Source organism: Rattus norvegicus, chromosome 13 (genome assembly GCF_021556685.1).
Source record: "Rattus norvegicus strain SHRSP/BbbUtx chromosome 13, alternate assembly SHRSP_T2T, whole genome shotgun sequence".
NCBI classification, from domain to species: domain Eukaryota; kingdom Metazoa; phylum Chordata; class Mammalia; order Rodentia; family Muridae; genus Rattus; species Rattus norvegicus.
Window position 1 is genome coordinate 86746684 of NC_141546.1, and position 15778 is coordinate 86762461.

Here is a 15778-nt window from a genome sequence, read left to right on the forward strand (position 1 = left end):
GAATAAAGGGAGAAGTCACAGAGTGGGAGAAGGTATTTGTGATGTTTACATCCCGTGAGGGATATGTACAAATTTCTAAAGAACTCCTCATATCAATAAAGATTAGGAAGATAAATCAGGAGCAGTGGTCCGTGAAATTAACTTCAGTGCTTAGGAGGCAGAGACAGGGGAATCTTTGTGAGTTGGAGGCCAGCCTGATCTACATGGTGAGTTTCAGGCCAACCAGGGCTGAAAGGTGAGTCAGCAGTCAAGAGACTCATACACTTCATTAAGAGTGTGGTCAAAGGGACGATGGGGAGAAAACCCAAAAGAAAGAATATGCATGCCTAAAAAGTTCAACAGTGGCATTACTAAAAGTAAATTTATTTTAAAAATATCTAATATTGTTTAAATAGAAGGAAAAATGTTAAAAAACAAAAAGAATAATCAGACCTAAACCCAACTACACTAATGCTTACAGGGAAGAGTGTTAAAAAGATTAAAAAAACAAAACAAAAAACAAACAACAACAGCAACAAAAAACCAAGACCGAAGTATCTAGTTTACAAGCTATACCTTCAAGATGGGGCGGCGTACAGGAAAGCGAGAGGCTGGAGAGATGGCGGGATGGGAGGCAGCTGCACAGTAAGTGTTCTTAGAAGATGGGACCGCGGTGATGCCCGCTGTGGACTCTGGATGGATAAAGTCCGGCGCACTGGGTTTCATGAGAGAATCCTGGGAGTGGAGCTGGGAAGGGAAGAGCAAGGGGGCAGGGTCTGAAATGGCAAATCTGAGCACACATCCAGGTGCTCCCTAGAATGTGAACTTGGCTCACTTCTGCCCTTTGCCTCGTGGCTTCTGAGTGGCTCTGGGACACGCGGCCAGGCGCTAGAGATCCGCTTCTGTGGACATTTGCGTCTTCCACAGCATTCAGCAGCCTCTATATCCCACTCCCCGCTTGCCGTCCTCTGAGCACTGAGCTATAGTGTCTTTGTTTTTTCATATGTTGGCAGGTTTTTGTTGTTGTTGTTGTTTTGTTTGTTTTTGTTTTGTTTTGTTTTAATTGGGGCTGGATCATCTAAGTTAGGTTACTGGCTAAATTTTTTTTTTAAAAAGAGGAATATTCAAAATGTTCAAAAGTGACAGGGTTGTAATAAGGTTGGTTTTTGTTGCTGTTGTTGCTGTTGTTGTTGTTGTTGTTGTTGTTGTTGGTGGTGGTGGTGGTGGTGGTGGTGGTGGTGGTGGTGATGGTGGTGATGTTCCCCCCTCCCCCTGCTTGGCTGGTGTTTGGAACATCATCAGGCTAGGCCCTGTACTCCCCTGAAGAAGACAGTACCTGGAAAAAATGTCTGCTATCAAAGGGAAGACCCACTAAGAACATAGAGTAATAGACACGTAGCAAACGATCACCCCTAGTCTTCGCTCATTGAGAGGAGTAAAGAAACATGAATAGATCAATATCAATATCAATTGCTCGTGGGGTTGAATAGGAGGAACAAGGGCAGAGTGACTTGTGAGGGAACAGTATGGACAGAGGTGAGGATGGGGAATGAGGCAGTTTTGACTAAGAGTACAAGGAAAGAGAGGTCAAGAAATACATTAAGTCCCAGGTCTCGGAAGCCTGAGCCGTGGAGACCCTGCAAACTGGGCTAGCCTATGTTCTTTGGGAAGCCTATGGAAAGGAAATTAAGAATTAAAGAATAGAGAAAAGGAGGGAGGAGGAGAGCAAAACTAACAGTGAGCACAAGAGAGAGCTCACAGTAGGACAGCGCTGGCTGGCTGGTGTCCTGCATTGATACTGGGAATTCAGGGAAGGAGAGACCCAGGTGAAGGGGGCGTGGCTTGAGTGTGGATGAAGTCTGGCCCTTCTAGTCTTGGCTTCCTTCCTGGGGTCCCAAATGCCTGTTACACCCCTGAATGGTTCTTTGTGAGGCTGGATCACAGATGCTGGCCTCATCCATGAGACATGTCCTGGACAGTCCTTTCCAGTGTTTACTGGGTCACTTGGAACCTGGATCTTTGTCCCCCATTCCCATCTCCCTGCTCCTGCACGGGGTTCTGTCCAAGATTCCCTCCCTACAGTCTAAGGCATTCTGCCGACCAGGTTTTTGCATACAGTTAGGTGGGCGCTTGCTTCTGTGTCTGGAAAATGAACTTCATGGCCGGTCTGGGCTCTCAAGCTGCCGGCTGGACTCAGTTGGAGTTTTTTTGAAGTGGTGTCTCACCACAGTTCTGGCCAAGAATTTTCCCAGTATCTCTCCTGTCTGTGTCACTATAGAGCATGACTTTCCCCTCCCTCTTGTTTCTCTTTTTAATATCTCGATTGCAAATGTGATCTGAAAGAAGAACCTGGGAGGCTGGGCTGGAGCGGTCTAAACGGGTGTGGTGGTGGTGGTGGTGATGGAAGGGAAGGGTAGATGGGGGGAAAAACTAGCTTGGAAACTTATTATTTCATACATTTATTTAAAATTTTAGAACAAAATTTAAACAAGGTTACCATGTGCGGGTGGGCAGGATTAAATGAAAATACCAACATCTTACCAGTTGTTCGTCAGGGAGGTTCAGGGAAGCCCAGAGGCTCCCAAAACATGACAGGCTGACACCACTGCTCTCGGTTGCCCACCAGAATTTGATGGTAAGACCCCGTTGCTGCACACTTCAGATTCAGAACACAGAGACATCCGGAACTGAACTGGAAGCCTCCTCCTCCTGGCTGGCTACCTTTCACAGTTTTAGAAGGTGTTATGCAGGCTACTGGGGGAGAAGAGCCACTCATAGTCTTACCTTTGAACCCTGCAAGCTGTAATACTGACCTATCTGACAAGATGTACCCACTGGTGCCACAGTAGCATGATTGTGATCGGAATAGTAAGTTACTTTCTGATTGGATTCCAGGCCTTTCAGCCTTGCTCAGAAATGCCTCTTGTAGCTGTGGGCAGTGGTTAGTGCAGAGACTCCTAACTGGTCAAAGTTCCAAGAACTTTGATGGTGGAATTCTTAGCTTGAAAGAAGACATCTGTATCACAGCTCAGGAAACGCTGTGGAAGAAGGGGTAGAAAGAACGTAGGAGCTAGAAGACAAGGAGGCGTGCTGTGAAATGATATCTTCCGATCGAGACACAGCCCTTGTGCTCATGAGTTTGCTGCACCCGTGGTTTGCTACACAAGCTTGGCCAGGCTTGGGCCTTGAGCATTTCAGCATGGAGAGGAGTGAGGCTAGGGACTATTGTCAGTTAACAGTTGCCAGGCAAGGGACTATTGTCAGTTAACAGTTGCTGGGGGGAGGAGTGTCCGCGATGTCTTTGATGTTGTTATCACCAAGCAATAGCTGATGCTCTAATAACTGCCCACCAGTGCTCGCGCAGGTAACTGTGATTAGATTGTGCGGATCTTACACGACAAGCGACGTGAAGCTAGGTGTGACTGTTAGGGAGAAGAGTCCAACCGGAGGAGGGTGGATGGGAGAGGAACAGGTGTGAAAGTGACTAAGGCTCACCGTATTTGCGGGGAAACTGTCAACGAACAACCTCTAAAAAATAGAAGAATGAAAAACAAAGATGCTCGTCACTGAGAGTGTGGGTGCAGGCTCTCCCCCTCCCTCTCCCCCTCCCCCTCCCCCCTTTCCTTCTCCCTCTCCCTCTCTTCCTCCCTCCCCTCTCAGGCTAGAGCTCCACAAACCCTCCAGTCCATCTGGGACAGACAGGGACTTCCTCTGTTCCACTTTTATCACCTTCCGTTTTACCTTGCCATCAAACTGGACACTTCTTTTAAATGGTTTGAACTCACCTCTCCTGATGGCTTTAACCAACTTTACTCAACGTATTCCCCAGAGATTCTTCAGGCCATGTCTGTGTGTTATCCATCATCTTCCGAAAGCCTACCTAGACTTCTTTCCAACGTGGCTCGTAGGCGGACAGGTATTTGGTCATCTTGACCTAGTTCAATTAAGAGCCGGAGATGTAGTTTTTCTAAGTACACTCTATTAGCAAACATTTCATTAGCAAAGCCGGGACAATAACCCACACGCAGTGACGGCGACTCCTATCATCCTATATCCTGTCACAGACATTAAATGAGTGTTGCTTGTTTTTGTCACACGCTGTGCAGATGTGGGCAGTGATGGAAGCAAGAGTTATTCAAAAACCTTGCCATTTTGATTCCTGAAATTCTTGCCGAACAGAATGAAGAGATCCTATTCATATAAATTGGCCCAGAAGGGGCTTGGGTAACTCAGGTCAGAGCTTTCCTTGTTTCTGTAAATGGCCAGACTTAGATCTTTTATGTAATATGGAGAGAACTTATGAAAGGGAAAGAGGCCCAGATGAAGTCAAATTAGTCACTGAAAAGTCCTGAGGTGTTCCCTAAGAGCTACTTGGACAGAAATTGAAAAGGAAAGACTAAAATAAAGGAAAAACTGCTTTTGGGAACTAACCCCACACCAGCAGTCCCGGCCAGCACTCAGTCTCCTCCGCGAGATCCCATTCTGTCTCGTTCTCCTTCATTCTTTGTTGTGAATCTCTTATCTATGAAGAGTGAAATATTTCTAGGTTAAGTCTTAAACTTAGCAATTTCTTTATCTCTGACTTAGGCCACCTTACCTGGTCTTTTGATGGAATGTTTTTTGGTTTTACATCTATCCTTCCTGAGCTCAAAGCTTGTACATGCAGCCATCCCTTGGCATCTGCATGGAGAGGTTTAGCAGGCATCTGAAGCTCTGCATGTACCACACCAACTCTTGCTTTCTCACCCCGGGCCTCCTATTTCACCTGAAGTATCTTCATCCCAGGAAATTGCTGCTAGAGTCACTCACCTTTTTAGGCCGGCCACTTGTAATTTACCCTGAGTCTACTCTCATGTCCCATATCCAACTGTTAGCAAATTCCATGGACTCTATGCTATGCTTCTGTTTGAATATGAGTCGTCTTCCCCAAATGTCTGCATGCCCTCAGGGTGATACTATTGGGTGAATGCTTAGGGAAGACCTTCTGTTTTATGGGATCCAAATACTTCAAAGGAGACTTCAGGGCCCCAGTATCCTCACCTCCCTCTTCCTGGCCTATGATTGTGAATAGTTCGCTCCACCATGCACTCTCTGCTGTTGCCATCTGGTGCCCTTCTGAGCGGCCCCAAACAATGCGACCACCTAATCTTGGACTGGAGCCTCCAGATCCATGAACTAGATAAATCTTTTGTCACGTTGTCACTTGCGACTTATACATTCTGCTTCGGGGTGGGGGGGGCGGAGACACCTGGATTGCAGTCATATTGTATCATCTTCACCATAGTCAACATTACCTAACTAGTCTCCTGGTCTGTCTTGGCCCCTGAAATCCAAAATAGATTCTAAAGAGGGACATCTAACTTCTCAGCCTGTGTTAGTCCTCTTCTTGTTGCTTGTCTCCCATAGAAGAAAATGTAGGTCCTTTCTAGAGTCTTCAAGGCCCTAATGATGATTTGTGCATCCATCCTGAAGTCATCTCTCTTGAGGCCTGTTTTACACTTGTCTTTAGTGTGGTCAAGAACTCTTAAGTACACCCTTCGAAGTCAATCTTCGACATTAAAATAAAGTTCTCCCTTTGCTCCTCAGATGCCCATATGGCTACCACTTCTTCAAGATCTACTAAGGCTTCCCTTTCCCCCTCTACAGAGCATCATTCCTGGATTTTTAAAGATTTGATTAATTTACTTACTTTATACACTAACCTTAGTTTTCCCTCCCTCCTCCTCCCTCCTTCCCCTCCTTATCCCTCCCTTTTGCCTTATTATTTTTGCCACAGAATCTACCATACTAAAATATAAAAAGTATCAAGGAGATTGTTTGCTTTGCCTGTTTCCGTGTTCCTACAACTACTGATCCAATTGTGCGGTAAGTTGGACAAATGAGTCCTGACCCACTGAGCATGTGTCAATGATCTGGTGCTGCCTTCTACTTGGAGATGGAAGTTGGGAGCAGGAAAGGACAGGATTTCCAGGGCCCCAGGAGTCTGTCTTCTGTGAGTCCTGTGGAGGAGAAAATGCGGATGGGATTTGGGGGGGGGGCTCGAAAATTTCAGAATTCTGCAAAAAAGTGTTTTGAAGAAAGACTAGAACATTTGTCCATTTGGGGGTGGGGTTTGCGGCACTCACGTGAGGAGCCTTTGAAACCATGGCAGCAATGAAGTCTGTAAGACAGCAATTTACTAGTTGTTTGTCTTTTCAGAACCCACATAGGGTACCAGAGACAGAGTAATTTGTAAAGAATGAACACTTGTTTCTTACTGTCCTGGAGGCTGGACAGTCCAAAGTTAAAGTGCCTGCATCTGGGGAGAGAATGCCTTTCTTTCCATCTTGTGTTGACAAGTGAAAAAGAGGAGGCAGTGAAAGACACAGACACACACACACAGACACACACACACAGACACACACACACACACACGCACACGTACACATGCACACACGCACACGCACTTGTGCACTCACAGAGAGAGGGGCGAGGAAGGGAAGGGAGGGAGGGAGGGAGACCCTGCCACCTCAGTTCTGTGACTCACTGCCTTTACATCTGTATCACAACTACCTTCTTTTACCAAGATCTAACGTGTGGGATGGAAATGGTGACACAGGGTAACTCTGCAAAGCAGTTGTGTAGTTAAAAACTATACAGAGGCCCAGGATCCTAATCCAGGAAATGCTCCTGATCCCCATTAGATAGGGGATTTCTATGTCAGTTAACCTAATCTGGGTATTTCCTTCTTGGTTTGCACACACCGTAAGTGACGATAGATCCCATCAGAGTGAAATATCAATCTTCAGAGTCTCTTGCTCTTTATGTGGCATCAAGTGAGTTTAATAGTTGATATTCCATACCTCAGTTTCCTCGTCAGAGAGATACGCATGGCTGCAGTTTCTACTCATTGAAGTTGGAAATGACGAGCAAAATAACACATATATAAGCAGTAAAGTGGACTACCTTCCGGCTAACCTTTGGTAAGACGACTATCACTTAAAAACATTTAGATTTAGTCACGTTAGTTGTTTTATGGGTAGGAGTGTTTTGCTCGCGTCTGTGTGCACGCACCGCACACATGCAGTACCCGTAATAGTCCGAAGAGAGCCTCAGACTCCCTGAATCTGGGATAGTGGATGGTTATGAGCTGGCTTGTGGATGCTTGGATTCAAATTCAGGTCCTCCCCCACAGTAGCAAGTGCTCCTAAGTGTTGAGCCGTTTCTATAGCCCCAACATTAGCTGCTATTTAAGTCATTTTACCAGCTTTTGCTGACTTCTGAGCAGATCTTTGGTTAGGTTCTGTGTATTAATAGATCGAGGAAGCTCAGCCGTTGTGTTCAATGAAGGATGCTGGTGAACCATCTGCCGACACCAGCTCTCTCATTGCCCTGTGGTCTCCAGTGCTGTTCTAGCTTCTTCTCATTGCCCTAGTCTGGTCCCGATTGCTGGCCCCAGTAACTCACGCAGTAGTGTGTGTGTGTGTGTGTGTGTGTGTGTGTGTGTGTGTGTGTGTGATGTACATGTGTGGACAGTTGTAAAAATGTCTGTTATGGCTACTCCTATTGTCACAAGTTTATCAAAGAGAGAGACAAGAAGGGAGAGGATGAAACGTAACAAAATCTTAAAAATGTTTCCAGTTGACTAGTAACTGTGCAACAGGATATAAACAGGTTTATAGCATATTTCTATAAATAGCTTCTATAGATAATTTTTCTATGCCGAATGGCTGAGAAACACCTAAAGAAATATTCAACATCTTTAGTCATAAGGGAAATGCAAATCAAAACAACCCTGAGATTTCACCTCACACCAGTGAGAATGGCTAAGATCAAAAACTCAGGTGACAGCAGATGCTGGCGAGGATGCGGAGAAAGAGGAACACTCCTCCATTGTTGGTGGGATTGCAGACTGGTACAACCATTCTGGAAATCAGTCTGGAGGTTCCTCAGAAAATTGGACATTGAACTGCCTGAGGATCCAGCTATACCTCTCTTGGGCATATACCCAAAAGATGCCCCAACATATAAAAAAGACACGTGCTCCACTATGTTCATCACAGCCTTATTTATAATAGCCAGAAGCTGGAAAGAACCCAGATGTCCTTCAACAGAGGAATGGATACAGAAAATGTGGTACATCTACACAATGGAATATTACTCAGCTATCAAAAACAACGACTTTATGAAATTCATAGGCAAATGGTTGGAACTGGAAAATATCATCCTGAGTGAGGTAACCCAATCACAGAAAAACACACATGGTATGCACTCATTGATAAGTGGCTATTAGCCCAAATGCTTGAATTACCCTAGATGCCTAGAACAAATGAAACTCAAGACGGATGATCAAAATGTGAATGCTTCACTCCTTCTTTAAAAGGGGAACAAGAATACCCTTGGCAGGGAATAGAGAGGCAAAGATTAAAACAGACACAGAAGGAACACCCATTCAGAGCCTGCCCCACATGTGGCCCATACATATACAGCCATCCTATTAGACAAGATGGATGAAGCAAAGAAGTGCAGGCCGACAGGAGCCGGATGTAGATCGCTCCTGAGAGACACAGCCAGAATACAGCAAACACAGTGGCGAATGCCAGCAGCAAACCACTGAACTGAGAACAGGACCCCCGTTGAAGGAATCAGAGAAAGAACTGGAAGAGCTTGAAGGTGCTCGAGACCCCATATGTACAACAATGCCAAGCAACCAGAGCTTCCAGGGACTAAGCCACTACCTAAAAACTATACATGGACTGACCCTGGACTCTGACCTCATAGGTAGCAATGAATATCCTAGTAAGAGCACCAGTGGAAGGGGAAGCCCTGGGTCCTGCTAAGACTGAACCCCCAGTGAACTAGATTGTTGGGGGGAGGGCGGCAATGGGGGGAGGATGGGGAGGGGAACACCCATAATGAAGGGGGGGGAATGTTTGCCCGGAAACCGGGAAAGGGAATAACACTCGAAATGTATATAAGAAATACTCAAGTTAATAAAAAAAAAAAAAAAAGCACAAACCTAAAAAAAAAATAATAATTTTTCTAAACCACAAAGGGTGGTGTTGCTACAGAAGGCCATGTTACCCCATCAAGCAGTGGATAACATTGAATTGATAATAAAAATCCCAAGTATACTGCAAGCTACCCCTTTTTCACATACACACACGATTCTGTTAGGCCATGGTCAGCTCTGGCCTACCCAAGTCTGTCCCTCTTTCTTTTATCTTTCCCATTAATCAATCAATCAATCAATCAATCAATCAATCCACTCCTGTTCCTCCCAGTCCCCTCTCACATGCTCCCTACCCCTACTGTCTCCCCATCACCTCTGAGAAGGGCGAGGGTCCCTGGGTACCAACCCACCCCTACATCTCAAATCACTGTAAGACTAGGTACATTCTCTCCCAAGGAGGCCAGACAAGACAGCCCGGGTAGGGGAGCAGGATCCACAGTCAGCCCCTCTAACTAATCATGTCTAACAAGCCACATTGCCCCACCCCCACATTCCCCATCCCCAAACCTGCCAGTGAACACTGGAGGTGAACAGGCTCTGTGCCTCCAGTGTAGTAAATGTTCTCAACCACCGGTCTATGTTCCTAGGGTGCCACACACTCTTCAGAAGTGTGGTATCTAACCCCATGCACGTCCTTTGGTGGGTTTGGGTGCCGATATGGTCGTGCCTGTGACATATCAGCTTGTGTTCAGCAAGTCATATGAAGTAGCTGCTATCGTGTTAAGGCTAAGACAACACACACATGTGTTTACCCCCTAGGAATACAGCAACACAATCAAAGTTGTAAAGCAGGTTATTCAAATAATGAGTAGGCATGTCTGGCAAGTGAGCATGCTCACAAGGGGAAAACGAGGAGTAACATCTGAATAAGAGGAAGCTGGCAAAAAAGAAAATGCCCAAAGAGATGATGGGAGTAAGTGGTAAGTAGATTTGTCTAAGATCAGATTAAGTCATACTCGTGCTATGAGAGTCACTTATACCCAGCGATGTGTGAGTGGCCGTAAGCTCCCCATCTGTGGAGGATCCACGTAATAGTGCGATGACTCAGGGGCATGCGGTTTACATCTGTTGGAGGACAGAGTTTATATGTAGACTCCATAACTGCTGGTGCTTTCACAATCTGAGACTTTCCTCTAACTGTAACTCTGCATATATTTGCCCACTGATGTAACTTTGCTCTTCCTGGATGGAATCATGAATTCACTGCCAGATGTGTGAAGCCTGGACACATCTGACTAGCTAGAAGCAGGCAAGCAGAAAAATAGCAAGCAGCACCCTCTTGTGTTCCAGTTCAGTGCTGTCCTTTGGTATCAGATCTTTGGCTCCTGGCAGCAGCCAGTGTTAGAGCTTTCTGTCTTGGGTCCAGAACTCTTGGCACCGAGGACTGAAGGCTCTCTGTACTTTTCTGGTAAGTAGGGCCTGCAAATCCTTCTCCCTGGTTCCTGGGAGCCTTTTATCAGTGTCTTCTCTCTTTCCCTGCGCCTCTCCTTCTTTCTTATTGCCTACCCTGCCAGTTTTGCAGTGTTCATAATCCCCCTTTAATGAAATCAAATTCTTTTCTCATATAATGTATCCTGAACACAGTTTCCCTTCCCTCTACTCCTCTTCTCCCATTCAGATGTGCTGCCTTTCAGACTCTCATTAGAAAAGAACAAGTTTCTTGTTGAAGCTATGTCCCGTTCTTCCTCCCAGCCCCATGCTTCCAGAAATAAGACTCAGACTCAGAATATATTTCAATACCTTGGCCATATAGCTAGGCTTTTCTCTGAATATATATAACTTAAAATATCCTAATTACTCTAGCTTACATGCTACCACATGGCTGGTTAGCTGTGCCCAGATACCATTCGTCTATCTTGTCACATCCTCCCTGCGAGTTTCCCACCTGACTCCCAGAATCCTTTCTCTCTCCCAAATGTCCCACCTCTATTTCCTGCAGAGGCCATAGGCTTTTTAATCAACAGGCGAGGCATCCATACAATACACAAAATAGTCTCTCCACGGTTTCTAACAGATAACAGCAAAACACAACAAAACAAAATATAATAAGACAAAACGAAACCTATCACATAAGGCAAGGCAAACCAACAGAAGAAAGAGCCCCAAGAAAAAGCAGAAGAATCAGAGATTCACTTATTCACAAACTCAGAAGTGCCCTAAAAATGCTAAGCCAAAAGCTATAATCTACAGGCAGAGGACCTGGTGCAGACCCATGTAGGCCCTATGCTTGCTGCTTCCGTCTCTATGACTTCGTATGACTTCAGAGAAGTCATTGCTTGGTTGATTTAGAGAGACCTGTTTTCCTGGTATCCACATCCCCTCTGGCTCCCACACTCTGCTGCAGGCTTCCCTGAGCTCTGAAGGGAAGGGATTTGACAGGGACGACCCACTCAGAGATGTGCGTTCCAAGGGCTTTCTCTCTCTGCATAATGTCTGGCTGTGGGTCTCTGTATCTGTTCCCATCTGTTGCAGGAGGAAGCCTCTCTGATGTTGACTGAATAAGACACTGATGTATGAGTACAGCAGAATGTCACTAGGAGTCATTTCATTGTTATCTTCATTACTGTTGTTCTTGGTTTTGGTCAGTCACCCAAAAAGTGTTGCTGTGGATTCCATTTTTCATAGTGGGCCATAGTCAAACCAAACATTGGTTGATTAATCCCATAAGTTTTGTGCATGCCCTAACATATTTTGCAGGCAAGATAGAGTGTAAATCAAAGGTTTCATGGCTGCATTAGTGTTTATGTCTCTCTCTGGGTAGCCTGCAGAGTACCTTCCATACCAAAGACACCAGAACATGCGGATGAAGTTTCTATGTAGGCACCAGCTGCGCTCTCCATGTTCAATGAGATGTGTGGGTGTGGTCTTCAGCAGTTGGGCCTTGTTGTCAGTTGATGGAGAGCAACCTATTGCCTTGGCAATAGCCTGGGGCTTGGGGGGATTTTTTGGCTAACAACTTAAATCGGATGTAACGCAGTTCAGGTAACAAAGCTTCTTTGGTGACAAGAGATGGCCAGATGGGACTCAGTCCTCCTCATTGGAGACTTCATTTGGATCACCTTTATGTATTTTAAGTAGTTTCCACTGCACTAGATTTCTATACTACTTCTCAAATGCCCATCAAGTCTACTTGATTTGCTCTACAATCCCTTCCCCAACACTGTCTTTCCTTTCCCCCCACACCTGATTCTCCACTGTTTCCATCCCCACTGCCCCAGGTCCGTCCATAAAATCTATAGTTCCCACTCCCAAGGAGATTCATGTATCTCCCATAATCCCTTCCTCTATATCTCTCTGGGTATACAGATTGTAGGTTAGTTATCATTTATTTAATGGGCAATGTCTGACTATATACCACAGTTACCTTTCTGGATCTGGGGCACCTCATTCAGGAAGATTTTTTTTTCTAGTTCCATCCATTTGCGTGCAAATTTCATAATATTTTTTAAATGGTGAATCCATGTTATTTCTTTTTTTAAAAGATTTATCTATTATATATAAGTACACTGTAGCTGTCTTCAGACACACCAGAAGAGGGCATCAGATCTCATTACAGATGGTTGTGAGCCACCATGTGGTTGCTGGGATTTGAACTCAGGACCTCTGGAAGAGCAGTCAGTACTCTTAACCACTGAGCCATCTCTCCAGCCCCTCATAATATTTTTTTTAAAACAACTGAGTAATACTTCATTGTGACAATGTACCACATTTTTTCTTAGCTATTATTTTTTTGAGGGACATCTAGGTTATTTCCAGTATTTGGCAGTTCTATTATGAATAGAGTAGCAAGGAACATGATTGAACAAATATCCTTGTGGTAGGATGAAACACCCTTTTGGTATACGCCCAAGAATAGAATATGTGGATCTTGAGATATATTGATTCTCAATTGATTCCAAGGAGCTTCGATATTAATTTCCATAATAGAGGTCCAAATTAGCACTCTCATTAGCAATAAGTGAGTGGTCCTTTCATTTCACATCCTTGCCAGCATGAACTGTCACTTGTATTATTGATCTGTCTGAAAAGCAATTTTGTCTCATTTTATAGATAATAATAAATTACCACTAACATAGAGAAACAGAAAGTCACTCTCTAAACTCATTACTATAAATTCCTCTGATGACTGTATTTATTTTCATTCTGTAAAATCTGAAAAGGGAGAAGTCAGTGGTATCATTTTCTACATTCTACCAACCTCCAGAAATAATCTGTGAAAGCTGGTAAACTGAAAATGGTGGGACAGTCCTCTAAATTCCCTTATTTCTTACATCAACTTACACAGGGACTTCTCAAACCACAGTCAAGTTACATAATTCAGTAGAAGGACCCGCATGAGTTACAGAAAACTGATACTGTAGTTAGAGTTAATAGGGTTAATTTACAACCAGAGAATGGTTCTAAATAATGACTAAAGCGACTGAAGGGAAGAGACGCTGGAGTTGAGTCCAGGAGGATTCTCTGTCCATGGACTCACCAAGAGGTTTTTTTTTTTTCTCTTTCTGATTGACATGTGATGGTACACATTGAATATTGTCTATCAGAAAAGCACATCAAAGTCTAGAGCTAGTGTTGGGATATAATCATGTGGGCATGACTAGATGCTTATTTCAGTCCTTCAGGAGTTTGAGCTGATATGGTAGGTGATCCAAAGCCCTTACACCAAATCATTTTACTGGTTCACTGGTGCGAGTCTCTGCTAAACACACGCAGTTCTCTCAGGCATGATATTTCAAAGACTCCTACATCACCTGTCATAGTCCAAGGACAAATGTTAGACTTCTCTTTGGGTGAAGTTATAGGGTTATCTTTCTTTCTTTCTTTCTTTCTTTCTTTCTTTCTTTCTTTCTTTCTTTCTTCCTTCCTTCCTTCCTTCCTTTCTTTCTTTCTTCTTTTCTTTCTTTCTTTCTTTCTTTCTTTCTTTCTTTCTTTCTTTCTTTCTTTCTTTCTTTCTTTTTTTTTTTTTTTTTTTTCGGAGCTGGGGACCGAACCCAGAGCCTTGTGCTTGCTAGGCAAGTGCTCTACCACTGAGCTAAATCCCCAACCCCCTAGGGTTATCTTTCTTTTCTCTGTTCTCCTCCTCTCCTTCTTTACTCCTTTTCCTCCTCTTGTTCTATTTCCCCCACCTTGTCTCTCTTCCACCTTCCCTTTTCTGACTCTACCATTGAGCTACATTCCCAAGACCAAGGTAATAGTCTTTACTATATGGCCTCTTTAAAAGCATTGGTTAAATATCCTTTTCTCAATCATTTGACTTTCTAAAACAGAATGCAATGAATGGAATAGCTTATATATAATATAAATGTATTTCTCACAGTTTGGAGGGTGGGATGCTGGTAGATTCAGCATCTGGTAAGGCTAGCCTCTGTGTTCACAGATTAAGCTTCTCACTGAATCTTATATGGTGGAAAAGGTAAGAGATCTTCTAGGCCTCGTTTACAGGGCATTAAACTTATTCATGAGAACTTCACTTTCTTGATTTAATCAGTTCTTAGAGGTTCTACTTTCTGATATCATCAGCTATGGAGTTAAGATTTCTTCAGATGTATGAAGGGGGTGCAATTGTTCAGAATAGACTGTAAGGTTTGGTTTTGATTTAGAATGGACACATAGGATATTCTAACACTGGTTAACTGATAAAGAGAGTCTAGTTCCTAAATATCCTTTTCTTATTGCCATGGAAGAGACCAAAAGCAAATGGTGAAACCCCGGCCAAGCGCTGGTGACCTGGAAGGAAGCCATTCTTGGGTCACATTGCTTATGATTTAATTAGGGTTTCGGTTGTTGCAATGCAAAACCATGACCAAAGCAACTTGGGGAGGGAAGGGTTCATTTGGCTATATTCCCATATCAACCATCACCAAAGGAAGTCAGAACAGGAACTCAAACAAGGCAGTAGCTAGGAGGCCGGAGCTAATGTAGAGGTCATGGAAGGGTGTTGCTTACTGGCGTCCTCCTCACATCTTGCTCAGCCTGCTTTCTTAGAGAACTCAAGACCACTAAGCCTGGGACGGCACCACCTACAAGGGGCTGGGCCCTCCCCCATCAATCACTAATTAAGAAAATGCCTTACAGACATTTTCTCAACTGAGGTTCCCTCCTCTCAGATGACTCTAGCTTGTGTCAAGTTTTGCAGCCTTAGGTGCTACTAGAAAGGGCTCACCTTGAACTTTTATTTGCTGCCTCAGAGGTAGAATGCCAACCTTGAAGTCGTGAAGACCCCAGTTTAGAAATTTGCTCTAACAACAATCCCCTTCCTATTCCCATCCTATATCGGTGCTATTCTATCAACCCTTCTATGGATTGGAGCGTTCACATGTGTTTTTAAAAACAAATCCAATTTTGTTGAGGTTTGGTCTATTGCTATGCACTGTATTGCTAAATTCTATACGTGAAGGTCTAGGCCTACGAGTGACTTCTCATGTGTATAAGCTTTTGTTGTGCAAACCTTGTTCTTTGATATAAAACTATTCCTTAAATAAAATTGGCTTTAGCCAGTTACTGGCGGGATTAGAGGTAGGTGGGTTCGGGGTGACTTGGTGGAGGAGGAGAGTCCAGGGGAGAAGGAGGAAGAAGGGAGAGGGGAGAGAGAGAGAGAGAGAGAGAGAGAGAGAGAGAGAGAGAGAGAGAGAGAGAGAAAGCAAGCGGTCATGAGGGGAAGATGGATGATAAGCACATGGCCAGGAGAAACAGCAAGAAATCTGGAGGTACACCACTAGGGAGGTGACCAGGCCAGCAGTAGACTAGGGGTTACCACCAGTAATTGTCAGGACCAAATAAAATAAGCTAGTCAGGGATAAGCATAAA